Here is a 21,838-nt window from a genome sequence, read left to right as displayed (position 1 = left end):
TGTATAACTTGCTTGTTTTGTACTTCTCAAACACTTGATACAGGGCATCGCACCAGTGGAGCCTTGCTATTACTGCTAACAACTACTGTGGACAGCAGCTACTCAGTAGTCAATACCTATTGTCGTCACCCACTGCCACCCAGCTTCACCCACCTCTGCTTATCTCGAGTTCATCTTCTCAGCCACTCAGTGGTATTTATTAAGCACTTTCTGTGCGCAGAGCACTACAATAAGCACTTGGGAAATTACAATGCAACAGAGTTGTTTAACATGATCCCTGTCCACAAGGAGCTTACAGTCTCACTATCCGTTGCTCTCATCTTTCTGGTATCTCACACCCTTCTCCCTATCTGGAACTCCTTCCCCCTTCAAATCTACCAGACCACAGCTCTCCCATCTTTAAAGAGGATCAAATAAGAAAATCATGGTAAGAATGACCCACCTCAAAGCTCTCCGGTATTAGGAAAAATCTGTTACTACTGCCTCAGATAGAATTGTTTTGCATTCGTTTGAAGCAGCAAGAGTATGGGAATCATAAAGTAGCAGGCAGAATTAATTAAAAATGACAGGGTCACATTTGAGCAGCACATTTGAGCAGTTTACAACATAGACTAGAAAGAACACAAGTGGGTTTACAAAGTAGGCCTGAAAATTGGTAAATATAAAATTAAATGGAAACAGTTCAGATTTTTAAAGCTAAATGGATGTGATGAGGGTACCCCAAGTATAATATCACATTTAACATCTGTTAAAAATTAACCAGAACCATCTGTTTAGTCATAATACTCCTATCGGGCACTAGAAACAATACTTCACCATTCATCTGTTGTAACATACTGGTACAATTTAAACATAAGGGGAAAATGGCATGATTTATTCTTGTGCAGGGAATAAAGTGGCAATTTTGGATTGCAAAGATGCTTGACCCTTGGTTTAATTAAAAGTGTGAATAATTTGCAACAGGAAGGTAGTGCAAATGTCAGTGAACATTCCCTGTTCATGACAAGCTTACATGTTTGCTATAAGCTTACTGTATGCCAGACACTGTACCTATCCCCAGCACTTAGTAAATGCTTGGCAAAATTTAAATGCTTAAATACTCCAGTGATTACTACAATGATTCCTCTCCAACTCCCATCTTCAGTCAGTCATATGTATTGAGCACTTATTGTGCTGCAGAGCAGTATGCTAAATGCTTGAGAGAGTACAATACACCGGAGTTGTTAGACATGTTCCCTGCCCACAAGGAACTGACCCTTTAAGGTTGATTGTTGATGTACGAATCCCAAGAAGTGGATTAAGTATTAAGGGTTAAGTATTCCTACAATCAGTAACATCTTGGGTTAAATCCCAGGGGCCAGATTCTTCTCTATAGGGGTGAACAGGTACGGAATTGGTGGAAGAAGCTAGTATGCACATCCCATTCCATATTTGGAAGATCTGTCTTCACAAGGCTGCCACTTGGAGAGTTAACTGCACCTGAAAGTTGTGGAAAGTACAAAAGTGTCCACTGATTGCATCTAAATTAGGGCACATCACCAAAGAAACACGATAAGAGACTTGCACAGACACTGATTAAATAGGCAAGACATACAAGTACCTCAGTCAAAGAAAAGGTAAATTTAGATTCAAGGAAATGTTATATTTAGGGGGAAAACTGTTGGCAGATAGTGCAGAAATAAATTAAAATAGAACACAGGTGGTTTAAAACATACCATCTCCAAAAGATAAGGTTTTCAGAAGGCACTGGGCATGTATAACTTTGTTGGAAAGTGCATTCCACATCTGGCCCAAGAAACAGATATTTAAGGTCTTTATTAATAGAGACTAGGCAGTGATTTTGGGAGAAGCATCAGCTAGCTTTACACAGTTAGAAACTGGATTAAAAAAGCATCGGCACTAAGGTATTTTGATACTAAGAGAGAAACCAAGTCTCAGCTGGTACTTTAGATAAAGGCCTAGAACAATACTCACGGAGAAATTTAAGTCGGAGAGAAGCTAGTCGTATACTCATCCAGATTGTGATGAGGACAGAGAGGCACACTCACCCAGAAGAACATTTTAGTGTCTGTCATTGCTTGTGCAAAAATTCATGTCATTTTTTCTGGAAAGTCAACTTTGGAAGAACTAGAGCATTAATCAACAGTAACAATTTTTAGGAAAATTTTGTATTATAAGCCTCCATAATCACAAAGACATTTTTATAATGGTATCTCTATGAAATAAAGTTGTATTATGCTGGAAGGTGGCAATTGATATTTGTAAACACATAACCTAGAGCATAGAACACTTTGTCAATGTCAGTTGGTCAATCATTTATTGAGCGCTTACTGTGTGCAGAGCACTGTATTAAGAAGTTGGGAGAGTAACAATAAAACAGGCACATTCACTGCTCACAACAAGCTTACAGTCTAGAAGGGTAAACAGATATTAATACAAATTAAAAATTACAGATATCTACATTAGTTCTGTGGTGCTGGTTGGGGGAATGAATGAAGAGAGCAAGTCAAAGTGGTGCAGAAGGGAATGGTAGAAGAGGAAAGGAGGGCTTAGTCAGGGAAGACCTCTTGGAGGGGATAATAACAATAATAATAATAATAATTTGTTAAGTGCTTATTACAGGCCAAGCACTGTTCTAAGGGCTGGGGGGATACAAAGTGATCAGGTTGTCCCACAAGGGGCTCACAATCTTAAACCCCAATTTACAGATGAGGGAACTGAGGCACAGAGAAGTTAAGTGACTTGTCCAAAGTCACACAGCTGACAAGTGGCAGAGCTGGAATTAGAACCCCTGATCTCTGACTCCCAAGCCCATGCTCTTTCCACTGAGCCATGCTGGGATGTGCCTTCAATAAAGCTTTGAAGATGAGGAGAGTAATTGTCTGTTGGATATGAAGAGGGTGGGCGTTCTAGGCCAAAGGCAGAATGTTGGCGGCAAGATAGATGAAATAAGACATGGTCAAGACGTGAGAGGGTGGGCGTTCTAGGCCAAAGGCAGAATGTTGGCGGCAAGATAGATGAAATAAGACATGGTCAAGACGTGATGTACAATTCAGCAACAGATAGAGACAATCTCCGCCCAACAACGGGTTCACAGTCTAAACGACGGGCTCACATTCTAAACGAATCATTTGAATTGCAGTCAGTTGTTCTATAATGCTTGGGTCATGTTCCTGAAGAAACCTGTGTTACAGAAAACTCCCATTGTACTTTTAATACTGTGTCCAACTGCACACTGGCAACAAACCATTCCTTCCTACATTGCATTACAGTGTAGTCGGTCAGATGTGCATTGTCAGAAGAGCATTTGCTAATTCCACAATAGCATTGCACCTAAACGTGTAATGAAAAGCATGTATTATGGCAGAGTTGCGTGTAAGTCTATTTTTGGGAAACACAATGCACAAGCTCTGGCTTATGACCAATTAGTAATATCGAACATAAAAAATTTGCACTGAACTATAACATCCATAAACCAGAAGTGTGTGTTCAGGGTATATAAGACAAAGAGGGCTGTGATAACTGAAACCTAAACATATTACCACAACCCTCTAGAATGAAATATCTATTGATTTTATTATAATGGCCACTCATTTGGTTTACCTTATTTAGAACAAAATGATGCGGTTATACTACTTAATCGTATCAACACCATACTCATCAATAACTGTGGTAATTGTTAAGCGCTTACTATGTGCAAGTGCTATACTAAGCACTGGGGTAGTTACAAGATAATCATGTCCCACATGGGGCTCCCAGTCTGAATAGGAAGGAGAACAGGAGTTGAATCCCCATTTTACAGATGAGGGAACCAGGCACTGAGAAGTTAAGTGATTTCCCCAAAGTCACACAGCACATATGTGGAGGAGCTGGAATTAGAGCCCAGGTCCTCTGATTCCCAGGCCCATGGTCTTTCCACTAGGCTATGCTACTTATGGTATTTACTAGTGTTTTCTGAGTGCAAACACTGCACTAAGCACTTGGAAGAGTACAATAGGAATAAGACACAGTGACTGTTCTTTAGGTGCTTACGATCCAAGGGGTTAGCCAAGCAGCCCCAATTTTTTTTTTTTTTTTACCAATATTGAGAGCTAGTGGAAGAACAAGGCTGTAAGAGGATATAGTACAAATGTATAAGAATGAAATAGCTGAATAACTGAATATTGAATATAGAAATACAAGCATCTATATTCACAAGTACTGGTCTTAGAGCTCAGTATGCCCTTCTGATGTTTCTGTGTCCAGCTTGTCTTCTTGTGTGACATCAAATCCATGCATTGGAAAGCCAGCTCAAGTCATGGTATGCTAAAATAGCTCTGAGCATACACTGAAATTATATAGCTGAGATGGGGTGGGGTTAGTACCAGAGGCAAGGGAAACCTGGCACCCTGTAGCTCCACGGCAGCAGCAGACCTGGGGAAAGGGCATGACCAACAAACATGACAAGTGGAGTATAAAAATAGGATGTCGGCAACAAGAGACGTCACCTTTAGATCAACAAGATGAAGGTTGTCTACTGGTGCCCTAATTTCATTCCCTCCTAATGGGTGCTAAAGAAACCTGGAAATGCCCCAGATATAGATCTCCTATGGGATGAGAATCAGTTCGTCCTTCATGAAATACTTTAAAATCCATGGCTTGCTATTGCTACAAGCCTCGGTCATACGGATTAGCAGAAAAGGAGTCAAAAATGTTTAGACATACTATTTGCTCATTTAAAAGATTCGGGAGAAATCCTCCACTTGCCCATATTAAATGACCAGAACACTCCTTTCATGACAGGAAAGTGTCTACAAGAATTTAGTCAGAGGTGGACTTCCAACAAATTTGTAAATGAGATCTGGGAGGGAGAAGACATTCATCAAGGCGAGGGGACAAAAAAAGTGAAAAGTTGTCTTTTAAAACTAATGTGGTCTGTTTTGTCTAGATAAATGAAGGATGATAAAACTGGCCTGCTGAAGGAAAATAAATGGAAGGAGGGGGGTGTTATCAAGATCACACGAAGTAAAGGTGGAAAACAACAAACCAATCTACAAAAGGAATAGGAATTGTTTCCAACTACAGCCTGTTAAAGAAGAATAATTTAATTAACTGGCTTGCAAAGCAAGACTGTGGGAAAACCCAAATTTAAAAAAGATGAAAGAGGATAGTCAAGACAATGCTAGAGTATTTTTCTACCCCAGTCTCTGTCATTTCAGCAGTCACTGAGAAATGTGTGTGTGTTTAATTGTGAGAAGCAGCATAGCCTAGTGAATAGAGCACAAGTCTGGGAGTCAGAAGGACCTGGGTTCTAATTCCGGCTCTGCCACTTGTCTGCTTGACTTGCTATCAGCAGTTAATTCCCCTGCTGCCACTAGATATATAAATAATTTGTGTTTGACCATCTCCCCCATTAGACTGAATCCTCCTTTAGGTCCTATTATTTCTATCTATTCACCCAAGCACTTAGTTAAGTACAACAACAACAACAACAATAATGACATTTGTAAATCACTTACTATGCTTTAAGTGCTGTACTAAGCGCTGGAGTAGATACAAGATAATCGGGTCCCACATGGGGTTCACAGTCTAAGTTAGTAGGAGAGAAAGTAGATATTGAATCCCCATTTAGCAGATGAGGGAACTAAGGCACAGAGAATATAAATTACTTGCCCAAGGTCGCAAAGCAGGTATGTGGCAGAGCTAGGATTAGAACCCAGGTCCTTTGACTCCCAGGTCTGTGCTCTTTCCATTAGGCTATGCTGTTTCTCAATAACAGTGGTTAATTAATGCCACATTTGAGGGAGAAGCTAAAAAGAACAAAATATAGTATTTAAGAAGATCGACTAGAGTCAGCCTGAAAAAATGAACTGAAATCGTTTTTAAAGCACTGAAATTATACCAATATAATTTCACAGGGTATAGTACTTAAATCATTTGGTTGGGTAATATTTATGATAAACAGAAGATGTTAGGAGAGCATGGTATGGACTGAAGAAATTTCAGCAACAGATGGGAATGCTGGAAGAGAGAGTGGCAGCAGAAGCTGACTTGTAAATAGTTTCAAACATATCAACAGACTAGTAATTTGTTGTTCCGCAAAATCTGTGGGGCCTGGCTAGAGTAATCAGAGAAGTAACACCACAGAAGGCACCTCAACAGTTCTTTAATTTGGGTGATTTCCCAACGGGAGGCCATTATGTGCGGATTGCCTTTCATGGAAATTGGCAGTCTCTACTCACTGTTCTCACTGAAGTCAGAGGAGGAAGCCTTCATCATTATCATCATCATTGGTGTTAACTGAGCACCCACCATTTGCAGAGAATATACCAAGGAACTCTAAGATACAATCCTTGTTTACAAAGAGCTTACAGTCTAATGGGGAGGAAAAACTATAATTGACAAAATTATAGTTACAAGGGTGAGATCAGATATCAATTAGAAGCACAAATGGATTGATGAATCAGAAACAGTTAAACTGAGAAATGCAAATCATGTTGTTGTCCTTTCCCTAGCACTTAAACAGTACATTGTATTCAGTAGGTGCTCAATAAAAACGTTATTGCCATTAGTATTAGTCAATCAAATTTACTGAGTGCTTACTGTGTGCACAGCACTGTACTAAGCGCTTGGGAGAGTACAGTATAACAATATAACAGACACATACTACCACCAACCCAAGGTGGCTGAAAAACTGTGGGGTTTCATGGAAAGAGCATGGACAAGGCTGGGAGTCAGGGGACCTGGGTTTAACTCCCACCTCTGCCATTTGCCTGCTGTATAACTTGGACAGCTCATGTTTGTTGTTATTATTGTTATATTGTACTCTTCCAAATGCTTAGTACAGTGCTCTTCACACAGTAAGTGCTCAATAAATGCAACTGGATGAATGACTTCTCAGTGCCTCACTTTCTTTATCTGTAAGATGGGGATTTAATATCCATTCTTCTTTAGACTGTGAGCCTTCATGTGAGCCAGCAGGAACTTAATCACCCAGAACTCAGCAGACAATAAGTGCTCAACAAATGCTATTACTGTTACTGGAGGGAGACAGGAAAGCTTATTTGCCTCAGTGAGATTACTGTCTGAGGTGTGTTTTCAGAAGAGCTTTTAAGCCACTTTTGGAGGGCGGGAAAACTTCCTAGGCAGGGAAGAGGCATGATTAACAGGTTGAAGTTGAGAGAGTCAAGAATGGGGAGCAGTTAATATCTAGATCCCCAAAGTATCTGGGTCATCCTTCCTGCTGGACTGAGTTGAGCTCTGTTCTTGTAAGGGAAACCTGCGGGCCTTTACAGCAGGAGGAAATTAGGTTGACAGGAGGAAAGCCTTCCCCTAACTGAAGCAGCGTGGCCTAGTGGATACAGCACAGGCCTGGGAGTCAGAAGGACCTGGGTTCTAATCCCAGCTGTACCATGTGTTTGCTATGTGACCTTAGGAAAGCCACTTAACTTCTCTGTGCCTCAGTGACCTCATCTGTAAAAAAAGGGGGTTAAAAACTGTGAGCCTTTTGTGGGACATGGACTGCATCCAACCTTATTAGTTTGTATCTGCCCCAGCACTTAATATAGTGCCTAGCACGTAGTAAGCACTTAATACAATTTTAAAAAAAACAAAGTGAAGGGGCATCGGAAAGGCTTCTTGAAGGAATTTATGCCACTTCCTGGAGTAGCCAGCTACTCCTCTGTCTGATGTGGCTTATGGAAATACAGCCTGGAGACATGAGAATGGACTGGATGACCTCTGAAGCTCCTAGCTCAGTCAATCAATGGCATTTATGGAGCACTTACTGTGTGCAGAGCACTGTATTTAAGCACTTGGGAGAATACAACAGAATGAGCAGATGCTCTCCCTGCCCATAATGAGCTTACAGTTATGTATGTGTGTTCAGTTATGTACTTAGTGACTGTACTAAGCGCTTGGGAGAGTGCGGTACACGAGAATTAACAGACAAGCTACCTGCCCATAAAGTGTTTACAGTCTAGAGGTAACCAACAAAACCAGACACCATCAGGACCCAAAAACAGAAAACCTTTGGCTGTCGATGACTCTAGGGCACGGACCATGTCTTCTCCTTTAGGTGTATGCTCCCAAGGGTCTAAGACAATGCTCTGCTCAACCAATAGTGGTGCTGACGATGACATTCGTGGCTGACCACTTTCTAGAAAGTTGCACAGTCACCACTGGTTTTCTGTAGCCCTGAACATTCAGTTCTCCTATAATGCAAAGGATATAACAATAATAATGTTGGTATTTGTTAAGCACTTACGATGTACAGAGCACTGATATGATCCTGATAAACCTCAGGTTAAAGAAAACCTGGGCTCTCAAACACACGCCTTGACCCATGCAACATACATGCACATAACCATTATTTCCAATGTAATGTCACGCTCAGTCCAGTTTGATGTACATGGTTGGAAAAACCTTCCTTAATTCCCCAATTGCACTCTATCCAAAATGCTTAATGAAAACACATGCTATGGAAGAACTGAGGGTTCTTGAGACCGAAGTTATCCATATGCATGTACGTGTGTGACAAGTTAAGAGAGCAACTGGAAGAATTTACAGATTAATGGGAGAGGAGGGTTCAGTTCCAGTAAGCCAAAAGTTGACAGCCTGTGACTCGAGTCATATCTAGTACTTCTTGAATCCAAGAAACAGCGTGACCTACTGGATAGAGAACTGGCCTGGTAGTCGGAGGATCTGTTTTCTAATCCTGCCTCCTCCACATGACTGCGGTGCCACCTTGGGCAAGTCATAACATCTGTGCCTCATTTACCTCATCTGTCAAATGGGGATTAAGACTGTGAGACCCATGTGGGATATGGACTGTATCCATCCTAATTAGCTTGTATCCTAATTAGCTTGTAAGCACTCAAGTGCTTAGTATAGTGCCTGGAACGTAGGAAACCCTTAATTACCATTAAAAACAAAGCAGACAAAAAGTCTCCAAATATGCTATCAAGTAGAAAGACCTATTCTGTAGAGGTGACACCATCAGCTCTTCCCCAGCGGGCATTAACCAGTAAATCACTTGCTCACACATCCCCTTGATCTGGAAAGGGGCCAGTGTAAACAGCATAAAGTCAAGATAGCAACTCCACTTCTTGCCCTCTGCCCTCAGGATATTGGGATCCCATGGGATTAGGGATAGGTGAGATTCCTATTATCCTCACAGAACTGCACTGTACTCTCTCCCTATCTGAATTCCACAGAAAATGCCAGGGTAAGTACAATATTACCTTCAAATTATTCTTCTTACCTCATAATTACACCTCCACAATGAAGTAAAATAAGTTAATGTGGGCTTAAAATGTGAGATTGTCTCTTTACACATCAACTGCTCAAAGGCATCGTTTTGTTTGACTCTTCTGCACAAAAATGACTGCTGACTCCTACGCTACGGTGTGACAACAGGTAGTGAGCAGGTGGTTTCCAGGCAGATAAGGAAAAAAAGTAAAATAAACAGGAGAAAATTTGTTAGGAAATATTGGTAGTGTAAAAAAGTAAATATGAAAAGACCATTTTCCTGGTCCTGCAAAAAAAGAAAACCTCAACTTTGTTGTGAGGAGAAAACATAGTGTGTTTAATATTATTTACTTTGGAGGAAAGCAGTTGTTAGGAAGCACACTCGGTGTGTTCAAATAGCAGCAACTCCTAGAACTACTGCAAATACGACGTTCTCTGACTCAAAGACATCTCTCTTCCTTGCCTCCTCCTCTCACTTCTGAGGTTCTCATTCTTTAAAATCCACTTTTCCCCCCATACAGTGTATCCTCAGATTGCAAGCCCTCTATAGGATGTTGATTGATATGTAAGAAAAACCTTTATGTCTGTCTCCCCCACTAGATTGTAAGTTTCTTGTGGCTGGAAATGTGTCAATTGCTTGTCTTTTTGACCTTGTCGAGTGCTAAGCAAAGGGCATTAAGCTCTATAATAAATATTACTACTATCATTAATAAAAGTACTGAGTGCCATGAGAATACGTATTTGATAGGGGTGGCTATTGGGTTGACAAGACAGAGTGGTAGGAATGAATTGGGAGAAGGCTTCCTGGAGGAGGTGGGCTTTGAAGATGGGGCATCTGCTGGTTTGAAGCAGGTAAGAAGAGTTCAGATTGTAGAATACATCAGGCAAGAGGTCGGGGTGAGTGAAGAAAAGAAGGTGTAGGTCCCAATTTGGCTGGGGTAGCTTAAGACTGGAAGAAGGGCAAGATGATAAATTTGGGGGACATGCCACATTGTCAAGACTAGACTGAGAGGGTGGCCAAATTCGAAACGTCAGAAAAACACCTTGGACTGAACGCCACACCAACCAGCCAGAGAAACCTTTAGTGTGTGAGGGTGGAATTTATTTTTTTCTTGTTTCTTCATGGGGAAGAGGGGAAAGAAGCAGGGGAAGGAGGGTGAGGGGTCAGGTGGGGAAAAAAGAGGAGGATTAAACAGGGAGTGAGCAAAGAAACAGTCCTGCCATAAATTTAGCAATTTCCAAACACGGCCTTAGCTCCTAAGGCTCACTGTGCTCCCAACTGTGACTCAAGCTGCCTTCTTGTCTGCTCCCACACAAGGCTGCAGGGACATCATTGAGACCTGAAAGAGCATGTGAAGGGACCGTTTCAGCCTCCCAATCCTCTTCCCATGCCCACCTTCCGGCTGGCCTTCACTTGGGAGGCAAGCCAGAGCTCAGCCAGCAATGACATGTGACCCTCTCTGTTGGAGCATATCAGCAGGGCTCTGCCATCTGGTCTGGCCTAGATCCTGGCAAGTGCATCTTCCCCCCTTTCACAACCCTTTTCCTTGCCTCCCCTCATGTGACCTGGAACCGTCCGGTCAGGTTAAAAGGAGCTCAGGAAATCTCTTGGCCTCCGGGGAGGGCAGAGCTGAAGAGGCCACAAATGGATAAGAAAACTGGGGTTGGTTGACCAGATTCCTCCACAAAATGTAGTGGGCACCTCATCCAGTTGAGTGCTCCAGGTCACGGTGGGTGAGGAGACAAGTAGAAAGACATATGTATTGTGGATCCATACCACTGCCTGACATAAAATAAGCACTTAAATACCATCATCATTAATATTATTATTATGGGGCCAAACCTAAGACAAGGTCTACAAATAGGTGAATTCCAAGGCAATTTGGGAGAAAAAAAAGAATTTGAGCAGATTCCATCTATTCCTCAGTGGCCCATATTCAACTTCAAAAAGCGGGAAAGGTAACATTTGTTTCTACCAATCAATTGATCAATAAGTGGTATTTATTGAGCATCTACTGATTGCTAAGCACTCACCTATACACTTGGGAGAAAACAGCTGAAAAAAACCCATGTTCTCTTGCCTCCCAAGGGGTTTAAAATTTAATGGGGAAGACAGACAGAAGTTACTGATAAACAGTAATAGCAGGAAGAAGTTGAAAGGTTTAAGAAGTACATATCTTAGGATGAACTAGCTGAATAAATGATTGTGTATTTGTATATATATATTTTACACGAGTACAATTCAGCAGTTTTCCGGGAGAATGCTTATGGAGAAAAGTTGAATCAGCATCTAATTTCCTTGTATTTCTGTTCTGCCTTTCCCTCGGACTGTGAGCCATGTGTGGGACTGGACCTGTATCTCTAATCTGCTTTTATACCTACCCCAGCACTTAGTAAGTGCTTAGCACAGCAAGCGCTTAACAAATAGCACAATGATCTCTCTTGATTGGGCCAGCAGTTCACTGACTGATGGTCATAGCTAGTGAGCTCAGCCCTGCTGATCTGCCTGGACTCCTGGAAAATACTTTCAATTCCCCTGAGCCAGCAGCAGGCAGAGCCAAGAACGGAGGGGAGTGGACAACTCTGACATGCTCTTAATCAGACAGTCTATTGGGGGTTGGCAGGATTGGGGATGGGATTGGACTTAAAATTGAACATGTGGCTCTCCCCTAATCCACTGCATCTATCCTGTCTGAACCTTGGCCTTGCTCTGGGTTGGTGGGGAGCTCAGAGGAAGCTTTCTACTGACAGGGTCATCCAGGAGAAATACTGTTGCCAGATGGTGTCATCACATTAGGTGGCAGGCCTGGTGTCCCCCTCTAGACTGTAAACTCCTTGTGGGCAAGGAACGTGTCTACGAATTCTGTTGTATCCTCCCAAGCGCTTAATACAGTACTCCGCACACAGTAAACTCTCAAACACCAATGACTCATTTAGCAAAGTTGAGGCCTGAAATCTAATCTTCCCTACCTGGCTGCCCCATCCCAGTGTTTTCTCCGCCCCACATCCCTGCCCCTCGGCCATCACCCCTTCTAACATGCACCTCACACCCCACTATATTCACACCACTTACCCTGCTGCTTATCCATAATGTAAATACTTCTTTTTGTATTTAATGGATGTATTTGACAGTGTTTGTACAGTTGTCTGCAGACTTTTTTTTGTCCTTGTGTGTTTGCCTGTATTGCTGACATTCAAGTTGGGTGGAAAGTGCCAGATGGCAGGAAATATGTCACTTCAGTTTGCTTTGTTCTGGGATTAGAATGCCTAATAAATGGTGTTAACGTTCATGGTGATGACTCACTGATGACCTTGGGCAAGTTGCTCACTGTGCCTCAGTTTCACCAGGCCCAAATGGGTTTTCATTTTGCTTTACCCCTGTGGCAAGGCTCTGGTGCTTATCCCTGCAGTTTTCAGACTTTTACTCCAAGGAAAATAAATACCCTCTTGCCTTTTAAGTGGGGCATGAGAAACCATGCCTGAATGGCACATAAGATCCTTGTGGGCAAGGCACATGTCAGGCTTTTTTATAGCATTTTATTAAGCACTTACTATGTGTCAAACTCTGTTCTAAGCACTGGGGTAGGTACAGGTAAATTAGGGCAGACAGTCCCTGTCTCTCATGGGGCTCACAGCCTACATAGGAGGGAGAACAGGTATTGAATCCTCACCTTACAGTTGAGGAGATAGAGGCCCAGAGGAATTAAGTGATTTGCCCAAAGTCATATGTCAAGCAGTTGGCAGAGCCGGAATTAGAACCCAGGTCCTCTGACTCCCAGGCCCCTGCTCTTTCCACTAGGTCACACTAATTCCCATTAAGTTCTACTTCCCCTGTACAATGCCATGACTCCTTTGGACACTCAAAAGCCATTACAACTACTACTTCTCATTGGAGAAAAATTTCACTTTTTTGTTTTTATGGTATTTGTTAAGCATTTATTAGGTGTCAAGCATTATTCTAAGCACAAGTTAATCAGGCCAGATACAGTCCTTAGTAAGTGCTTAAATACCACAATTATTATTATTAATTTCAATGGGCTCCCAGATACACTCTTCTTTTTGAGCTGAGAAGAAAGTCTGAATGCCTCTTCTCCCACCCACAGCTGAAGAGTTTTCTCTGCATCTCCTGAGAAGCCAGCCCAGCCAGAACTAGCTTCCACAAAGGAGAACGTGAAAGCATGTAGGGGATGTGCACTCTTAACAACCCAGACATGGGGCATGCACACAAAGGGAGGTTCCCTCCCCTTTATGGACAGTGAACAATTCATCAATTGCCCATAGCTTGGGCACCGGATGCCAGAAAGGCTCAGAGGGCACTGGACTCTTCTTTCTCAGCCTCCTCCCTAGAGCTCTCCTCTCTCCCTGTTTATGCTAGAAAAACCATGAGTCTGGGAGCCAGAGGACCTGGTTCGAGTGACTAGCTCTGCCACTTGCCTGCTGGGTGACCTTGGGCATATCACAACTTTTCTGAGCATCAGTTACTCCATCTATTAAAAGGGGATAGTGAACTCCTTGAAGGCAGGGACTGTCACTGTTTATTGTTGTATTGTACTTTCCTAAGCTCTTAGCACAGTGTTCTGCACACAGTAAGCACTTAATATGATTGAATTAATTAATGGGATTAAATACCTGTCTTCTTTCCCCCTTAAACTGTGAGCCCCTTATGGGAGGGACAGAAACTGTGTCCCACCTGGTTATCTTGTATTAACCCCAGCACTTAAGAAGAGCTTAAATTATTTTGCTGCCGGACACAAAGAATGTGGTGTGAGCAGGTGGAAATAAACCTAACTCCTTGCTGAAACTTTACTAAGAGCTCCAGCAAAAACCTTACTTCTAATGGAACTAACGAATTTCATCTTCCAGTGCTCCCACCTGAGAGACAGTAAAACAGACTAGCCCAAATCCCCTAGATAGCAAATTGCTTGAGGGCAGGGATTGTGTCTCCCAACTCCATTTTATCCTTCCAAGTGCTTAGTACAGTGTTCTGTACACAGTAAGTACTCAAATACCATGGATCTGGATGAATCGTGGAACAGTATGGAGCAGACCACTGGGGTAAGAAAATAGTTAAGAGAAAGGGCAATCCATGCAGTTCACTACTGTCCTGGCCACTCTTAGCTCACCTTTTGACTGCCTGAGGAGCATCGCCCAGAGGGGAGAGCAGAGAGAAACACTGACTGTTTCCTTCAGGATTTATTCCTGCTCTGCCCTAAGGATGAGGATAGCTGTGCCTAGGAGCGCATAAACTCACTCACTGACATATGGGGGAGGTGGAGGGGGGCGGAAAGAGGGGCAGGAGGTGTGCTTGTGTGTGTGTGTGTGCACGCACATCTCATCATTCACCCTCTCCCACAGAAGCTTCACACTGAGCTCTGGAAAATAAAAATCACCTTTCCTATATCTCAGTGCCATAGCCAGGAATGGTTGCTAGCAAGGAACATTAAGAACCTGAAAAAAAGCTCATTGAGTCCTCTTCGCAACTTTTATTTCAGTCATTTTTATTGCCTGCTGGCTGGTTTCTTTTTGGGTTTAGTTCTGGTTTCTTTTGGGTTCATCTTAATTTACTTCAGGACTGCATCTGGTAAGATGATCATTGATTGATTTAAATGATTGATTTATCATTGAAAGTTTTACAACTTATGTCTATGTAAAAGCTGAGAATCATGTCACGAGACCCTAAGATTTTTTTTAAATGGTATTTTAGCACTATGTGCCAGGCACTGTCCTAAGCTCTGGGGTAGATACAAGTTAATCAGGTTGGACTCGAACCCTGTCCCACATGGGGCTCACAGTCTTAATCCCCATTTTACAGATAAGGTAACAGGCACAGAGAAGTGAAGTGACTTACCTAAGGTTACACAGTAGGCAGGTGGCAGAAGTGGAATTAGAACCCAGGTCCTTCTGACTCCCAGGCCCATGCTCAATCCATGCTGCTTTGCTGTTTCACCCCAAACCTGAAGTAAAAAAAAAAAAAAAAGAAGTAAATTCCCACTGTAAAATTAAATCCAGAGTAACTTCCCTATGTGTCAGGCAAGAGTCCAGAAATGGTTGTGGGTGATAAGTATCACACAAAGCCTTCAGATGGTAAAGAAATATTTTGGGATGTTATTTGAGAGTTTCTATTTTGCTACTAATGCTGAAAGGTAAAAACGTTGGAGTAGAAGGAACCAAATATCAAGTAGGTCTGACATTCGCTGCAACATTTCAAACTCCCTTTATATTTTTCATCCCAGGTGCTGAAAGCATGGTGTAAACATTCATTGAATTAATTCCTTTCATCGGACCCAGGCTCTTAAAGCCTCATTAAGCCTATTAACTCAACGAGATAGGGAGTGTATCTTCATTGTCAGGACTGCATTTCTAATTCTAAGCATGCCCCAGTTGTTGACTCAGAAGAAACTCTCTTACACAGAGTTTACATATTTCAGGAACAGAAATCTTAGGAGTAACGCTCCCCTGTCATTCTCCACAAGATGCTCCATCATTGGTTGATGTAGTCATTTCAAATTAGAATGCATAGAAGTTGCAGACCTCTGCTCCTCTCAGAAAACCTACTGGTTGGGCTCTGCTCCACAGATAAGGTGGCCCTAGACTGCCCTAGTGAAGACCAGATGAGGAGGCAGATGTAGAAGCACTTAGCTTAAAGGCTAGAGCATGGGCCCGGGAGTCAGAAGGACCTGGGTCCTAATCCCCACTGCCACTTGTCTGCTGTCTGACCTTGGGGAAGTCACTTCACTGGGCCTCAGTTCCCTCAGTGAATTCTGCAATGCATAGTGGGGAAGCAGCGTGGCTCAGTGGAAAGAGCCTGGGCTTCAGAGTCAGAGGTCATAGGTTCGACTCCTGGCTCCTGCCACTTGTCAGCTGTGTGACTGTGGGCAAGTCACTTAACTTCTCTGTGCCTCAGTTACCTCATCTGTAAAATGGGGATTAACTGTGAGCCTCACGTGGGACAACCTGATTACCCTGTATCTATCTCAGCGCTTAGAACAGTGCTCTTCACAAAGTAAGCGCTTAGTAAATACCAACATTAGCGCAGAAAATTAAAAAAAAAAATCCACCAGCAAGGCCTAAGGGATGGGAGTCGGTGTTTCCTGAAGCAGCAGCAATAAGAAGTCAGAGAATTTGCTTTTTCTCCTCAAGCTTCCTTCCATAGCTTCAATGCTTTCCTGCCGGGCAAAGGTTTCTGGGAGAAAACAGGGGATTTTCCAGAGGGAGCCCCAGGGCCTTCCTATCTGCCTGAGCAGTTGCCCTAGCCAAAAAAAAAAAAATAAAAATAAAAAAAAAATCTCCTCTTGACTCAATCCTTGCTTCATACTGACACCTTCTGGCTAGGCTCATCATCTGCTTACAGCCAGTCTGTGCTGGGTAAAGCAAGAAAGGTAATGCATTTTGACTGATAATAAAAGCACTTAATTGGTAAATATTTATCTGTCTCCATTACAGTATAAGTTCTTATGGGCATAGAACACGTCTCATGATTGTTGTACGTGACCAAGAGCTTAGTACAGTGCTTTGTTACCAATGGACACCCTAAATACTCTTTCTACCACTATTATTTAATTAGTTCAGCCACAAGTACATGCCTAGGGTACCCTTAAAGAATGCAAATGGAACTAAATGGTTATCTGACTTCACGCTGAAAATGATTGAAATTAATGTTACTATTAGTTTTGCAGATCTTCCCTCTTCTTCCATCCTCCATAATAGCTTTCAGCAGCTCAGCTGAGGCTTGGATGGTAATTTCTGAAGAAATTCTAAGACAGCTGTGCAGGGTTTTTTGTTTTTTAAACCCACCAACTGCCATAATGGTTTTCTCTACCTTAGGTAGCCCACATTATTTATAGTAATATAGAGTTGATCATTTTCCATTGGGAAAAATTTGAGTTTGAGGGGGACCTGATTTGAGAGAATTACAAAGTCATGTATTCACAAAAAACGTTAATGGATGGATATTCTAGAGTGATTTCTCAGTACCTGTAGAAATTTTAATACAATGTGATAGTGGCATAAAATTTTGGAATATGTTCTACTTATGAGATATTTTAAAGTGAAATATAAGGCCTTTATGAGAAGGAATGCCTGTCAGATCAAAACAGCAGCAAGTACAACTCTGATAACCAAATATTTTCTTTATGCTACAAAAATAGCACACATTAGTGCTACTTTAGTCTTGTAAATTTAAAAATAGGGAGCAGTCATTTTTCCTGGATTAACTTCTTGGGTATAGTAACAGAAATATTCCTTCTTTTGTCTTTTTGGAAGGAGTGTTGGGGGTGGAGTGGAGTAATCAGTCTCCTAAAACCCTCTCTCAAAGACAATTTTAGTGAAGCCAGTATGTGGGGGCCCAGCAACCAGATACCCTGCCTTGGGCAGACATTTTAAGAAATCAGTCCCACCATCTATAAGGCTTTGGGGGGCCCATAAGGATCCCATTTCCAGATGAGTGGCAGGAAGGCATTCCTCAGCAGGGGCAGGGACTACTGCCTGGAAACAGAGGAGTGGAAGGAGAGGGAGTGGTGAGGCTTCCTTCACTCTTCTTCCTCATGAGCTAGAATGGGGGCTTCCTGGAGATATCCCCTCCACCCTAAGCTAAACAGGGCCCACCTGAGACCCTCCCTAGTTGAGGGAGAATAATAATGGCACTTGTTAAACACTTACTATGTGCCAAGCACTATTCTAAGCATTAGGATAAGTATATGATAATCAGATTGGACACAGCCCCTGTCCCACAAGGAGCTCACAGTCTTAATCCCCCTTTTACAGAGGAGGGACTGCTGCCCAGAAAAGTGAAGTGACTTGCCCAACATCACACAGCAGTTATGTGGCCAAGGCAGGATTAAACCTCACGTTCTCTGACTTCCAGACCTTGCTCTTTCCACAAGACCATGCTGCTTCCCACATGAACATGTGTTGGCTAAGCAGTCTAGAAAGTGCCCACCCAGTTATAAGGCTGGTGGGTAGCTGTGGCAGCAAATATTTCCCTCCTGGGCAGCTGCCCACTTCACCCACCTTTATAGCCATGCCAACAGAAGAGCTTAAGGTCTCCTAGATCTTCCTTGATTGGAGGACTGAATGATACATCCCCTACACTATTACAAGGGGGAGCTCAATCCCTCTTTCCTGGCTACTGGCCTGCAGAGAGAGAGAGAGAGAGAGAGAAAGAAAGAAAAAAAAAAAACACTCTTGGCCTGAACGACTGCCATAGCTGCTTATTTATGGGTTGTGGGTGGGGCGTGGGCCCGTTGTCTCTGGCTGTCATTGGCTCAGGCAGGAACCGCTCTCAGCTGCCAAGCTGCAGATTTCAGGGCTGGAGTCCCTGGCTGAGAGGGAGCAGCTGGGAAGCAGGTTGTGATTGAGCTGCCGTTCTTTCCCTTGTTTCCCATATCTCTGCCCTGGGGTTCTGTTGAGTGTAGTGAGCAGAAAGGAAGATGGCGATTTCCCCTAGTCTTCGACTTCCCAGATGGCACACTTAATTTCTGCAAGCCCTTGCTGACTATAATGCCATGGCTGAGGCTGGCAGTTCCTGAATACAGGCCCACCTGGTCATTGTGCCCAGCTGGGTAGCCTGAGAGGACAGAGCAATGGTCAATGGGTCTCTGTGGACGGGGAAAAAAAGCAGGAGCCGGGTGACTGTTGAGGCATTTTGAAATAAAGCTTTAGACATTGGTAGTATTGGATAGGTGTGTGTGCTTTTACCTAAAAGGAAGTGGACATCAATTGGGGTAGAGATTGAGAAGGGGAAAGGGGTTGCAGAAAGGAACCACCTCTAGCTCATTCATGAAGGTATATTGTCTTTCCAATCAATGATATTTACTGAACACTTACTTAGGATAGTGCACTGAACTAAATGCTTGAAAGGGTATGGTAGAATAAGTTATGTGATCTCTTGCCCTCAAGGAGCTTACAATCTAGCAGAAAGGTTTTCGGTGCTAGAGTCAGTAGGTTTGGGGCCAGGGAGGGCAGGTCTTACTCTTAGTCTGCCCCACAGTGGAAACACTGCTCATTTGAAGGGTTGACTGGCAAGGAAACTCCACTATACCCTGGTTAATGCCCTTGCTGGGGTAAGGTTTAGAGAAATGTGAGTCCAGATAACTCTTTCTGTTGGCCCTTGTATATCCAAATCTCTAAACCCTGAGAGAGTGAGGCCACCATTAAGCTCCCCTCAGCCTCTTTTGAGCCAAGATGCTAATGGTGCTCAACTTCCATTCATTCATTCAATCATTTTTATTGAGCGCTTACTGCATGCAAAGCACTGTACCAAGTGCTTAACTGGTTCTAGAGTTTTATGGGAGGGACTCAAGTTCAAGTTGAATAACAGACACAAAAAGAGGAGACCTGTTTTGATGCTGAGTTGGAGATGTTTTGGGGGGCTGTCCTGCTTATAGACTGAGTTTGGGTTAGGTGCCTCAGGGGGTCATTGCTAAGATCTTGGTTCCCAGGGTGCTAAGCTTTGTGGATAGGGTCACAGGGTCTGAACAGGGTCTACTAAGGGGTCAGATTGATGTTCCTTACAGTGTCCAGTGACTCTGTGGTCTCCTCCAGCCTACAGCATTGTAAGCCAAGGACTGTGGTTTTGGCCACCGTTAGGCCCATGTGTTTATTTTTGAAACCTGGTGTTTGCTTTTCTCTTTATGAATATGAGGCGTTCAAAGCAGTGAGCAGGATGGTCATCCCGGCCCTGACTTTCCCAATGCCACCCCATCCTTTTTTGAAAAAAATAAATAAATTATTTTTGTAAAGCACTTACTATGTGTCAAACACTGTTCTAAGCATTGTGGTAGATACAAGTTAATTTTATGGGACAAAGTTGTTTCTCTCTCCCCTGCTTAGCCCTCCATTGGCTCCAACTGTCTTATGTTGACCAGTAGCTCTCCCTACCCTCATGCCCACTACTGTGCCCACACTGAGGTGCCTTCCCTCTTAGGCTTCAGGGATTTGCCTCTCATGAACCACTAGATTTTCTGTAGGCTGCAGCAACTATGACTAGATCTGGGACCTGGGCTGCCTCTTAACTCCCATCCTGTGGAATGATTTGTTTGGTTTATTATTGAGCTGATGATAATAATAATAATAATGAGAATTTTGGTCATTGTAGTCATTTGCTATGTGTCAAGTGTATATAGGACAGTGCAGAGGTCAATACAAGATAATCAGGCCAGTTACAAGACCCTGTCCTTCCTGGGCTCACAGTCTAAGGGGAAGGAAGAATTCCCATTTTACAGATAAGGAAATGGAGACACCAAGAAATTAAGTGACTTTCCTCGGGTCACGTAGCAGATAAGTGGTCAAGCTAGGATTAGAATCCAGGTCTCCTGACAACACCTCTGGGCAAGACTACATATGAATTTGAGGCTGTTACCTATCATGCTTTGCTTCACCTGGTTCTTTTTATAAGAACCTTCTCGTGTATGTACATGCAAAGCTTCTCATGAGCACTGAGAAGTCAGCAACCAAAGTCCTGCAGTGAACCTGGACATTAAAGCATCATTTCTCCTGTGGCTGCTTTATCCAGCCAAAGCCCTTTGTTGTTACAGCTTATAAGGGAGGCTCCGGGAACAAAGGAGCTGCAGTTCTCGGGCAGTGAGATGAAAGATGAGGGAGAGAGGCGATAGAGCCAGCCAGTGAGGCCTTTCCTCACTAGCTCACTAGGTTCTGACATGACTTTGCCTTATTCTGTCGCAGCACAGGAAATAGATTAGTCGTGCAGCTGTTGAGCTACTGGAGCTCCTGCAGATGATTTTCCTACATTCACTATCGAAGTTGTGATCTTTGCAATTACACACGATGTTTGCTGTGCTTATATACTCAGGGAGCCAGGATGCAACCTTTGATAAACAGAATCCCATTAGACTGGAAACCACAGAACAGGGAAATGTGTTTGCTGTCTGTTCTTGGAATGGCATTAAAGGGTGTGGCTGACCATTAATTAAAGTAAATTCAAAATGATGACCCTACATGGCAAGACGTTCCTGTCCCTCCTGAGCAAGCCTTCAATAAGCAGCCACAAGTGAGCATGTTGGAGTCTTAGTAATACAGGAAAGGCAGTTGGTTTCAAATTTATAATTGCCATAGTGGGTTGGGAATCACTGCTCCAGGGAAAGAAGAATTTTCTGACAAAATAGACAACCCTCTGAGTGGAGACAGAAATAGATTCTCCCAGTCTAAAGGTCCTATATGGTGACAACAGTGGAAACCATTGTGAGCTGAAGAAGAGAATGAAAATCCCTGCAGGTCAGTGTGGGGGAGAAGAGGTGAAAGTGCTGGTGAGAGACCCAACTGAGGGGGTTCCAAATCTGCTGACTCCTGGTGAAAGTGACCCTTCCCTTGACTGGTCCTCCCAAGAGTCCCCCGACACGGCTCTTCTGTCACTCTACTGATAGGGATGTTGATTGGCAAGAATCTGTGAAGTATGTGCTGGAAATTCTGAACACCAACCAATCTCTTTGCTTTCTCAGTATGGTACCAACACAATTGATGATGGAATGATGGTACTTCGAAACCCAAAGGGCAAACTGGTTTGATTTTCTATTCCCTAGCAGTCTTCTATCACTCCTCAGATGCTGATGCTTGGGGTGTCCTTGCCAGACCCTCCACCCTTCATCCATACCTA

Source organism: Ornithorhynchus anatinus, chromosome X1 (assembly GCF_004115215.2).
Source record: "Ornithorhynchus anatinus isolate Pmale09 chromosome X1, mOrnAna1.pri.v4, whole genome shotgun sequence".
NCBI lineage: Eukaryota > Metazoa > Chordata > Mammalia > Monotremata > Ornithorhynchidae > Ornithorhynchus > Ornithorhynchus anatinus.
The sequence above is the reverse complement of the archived record's forward strand: the minus strand, read 5'-3'. Positions refer to the sequence as shown.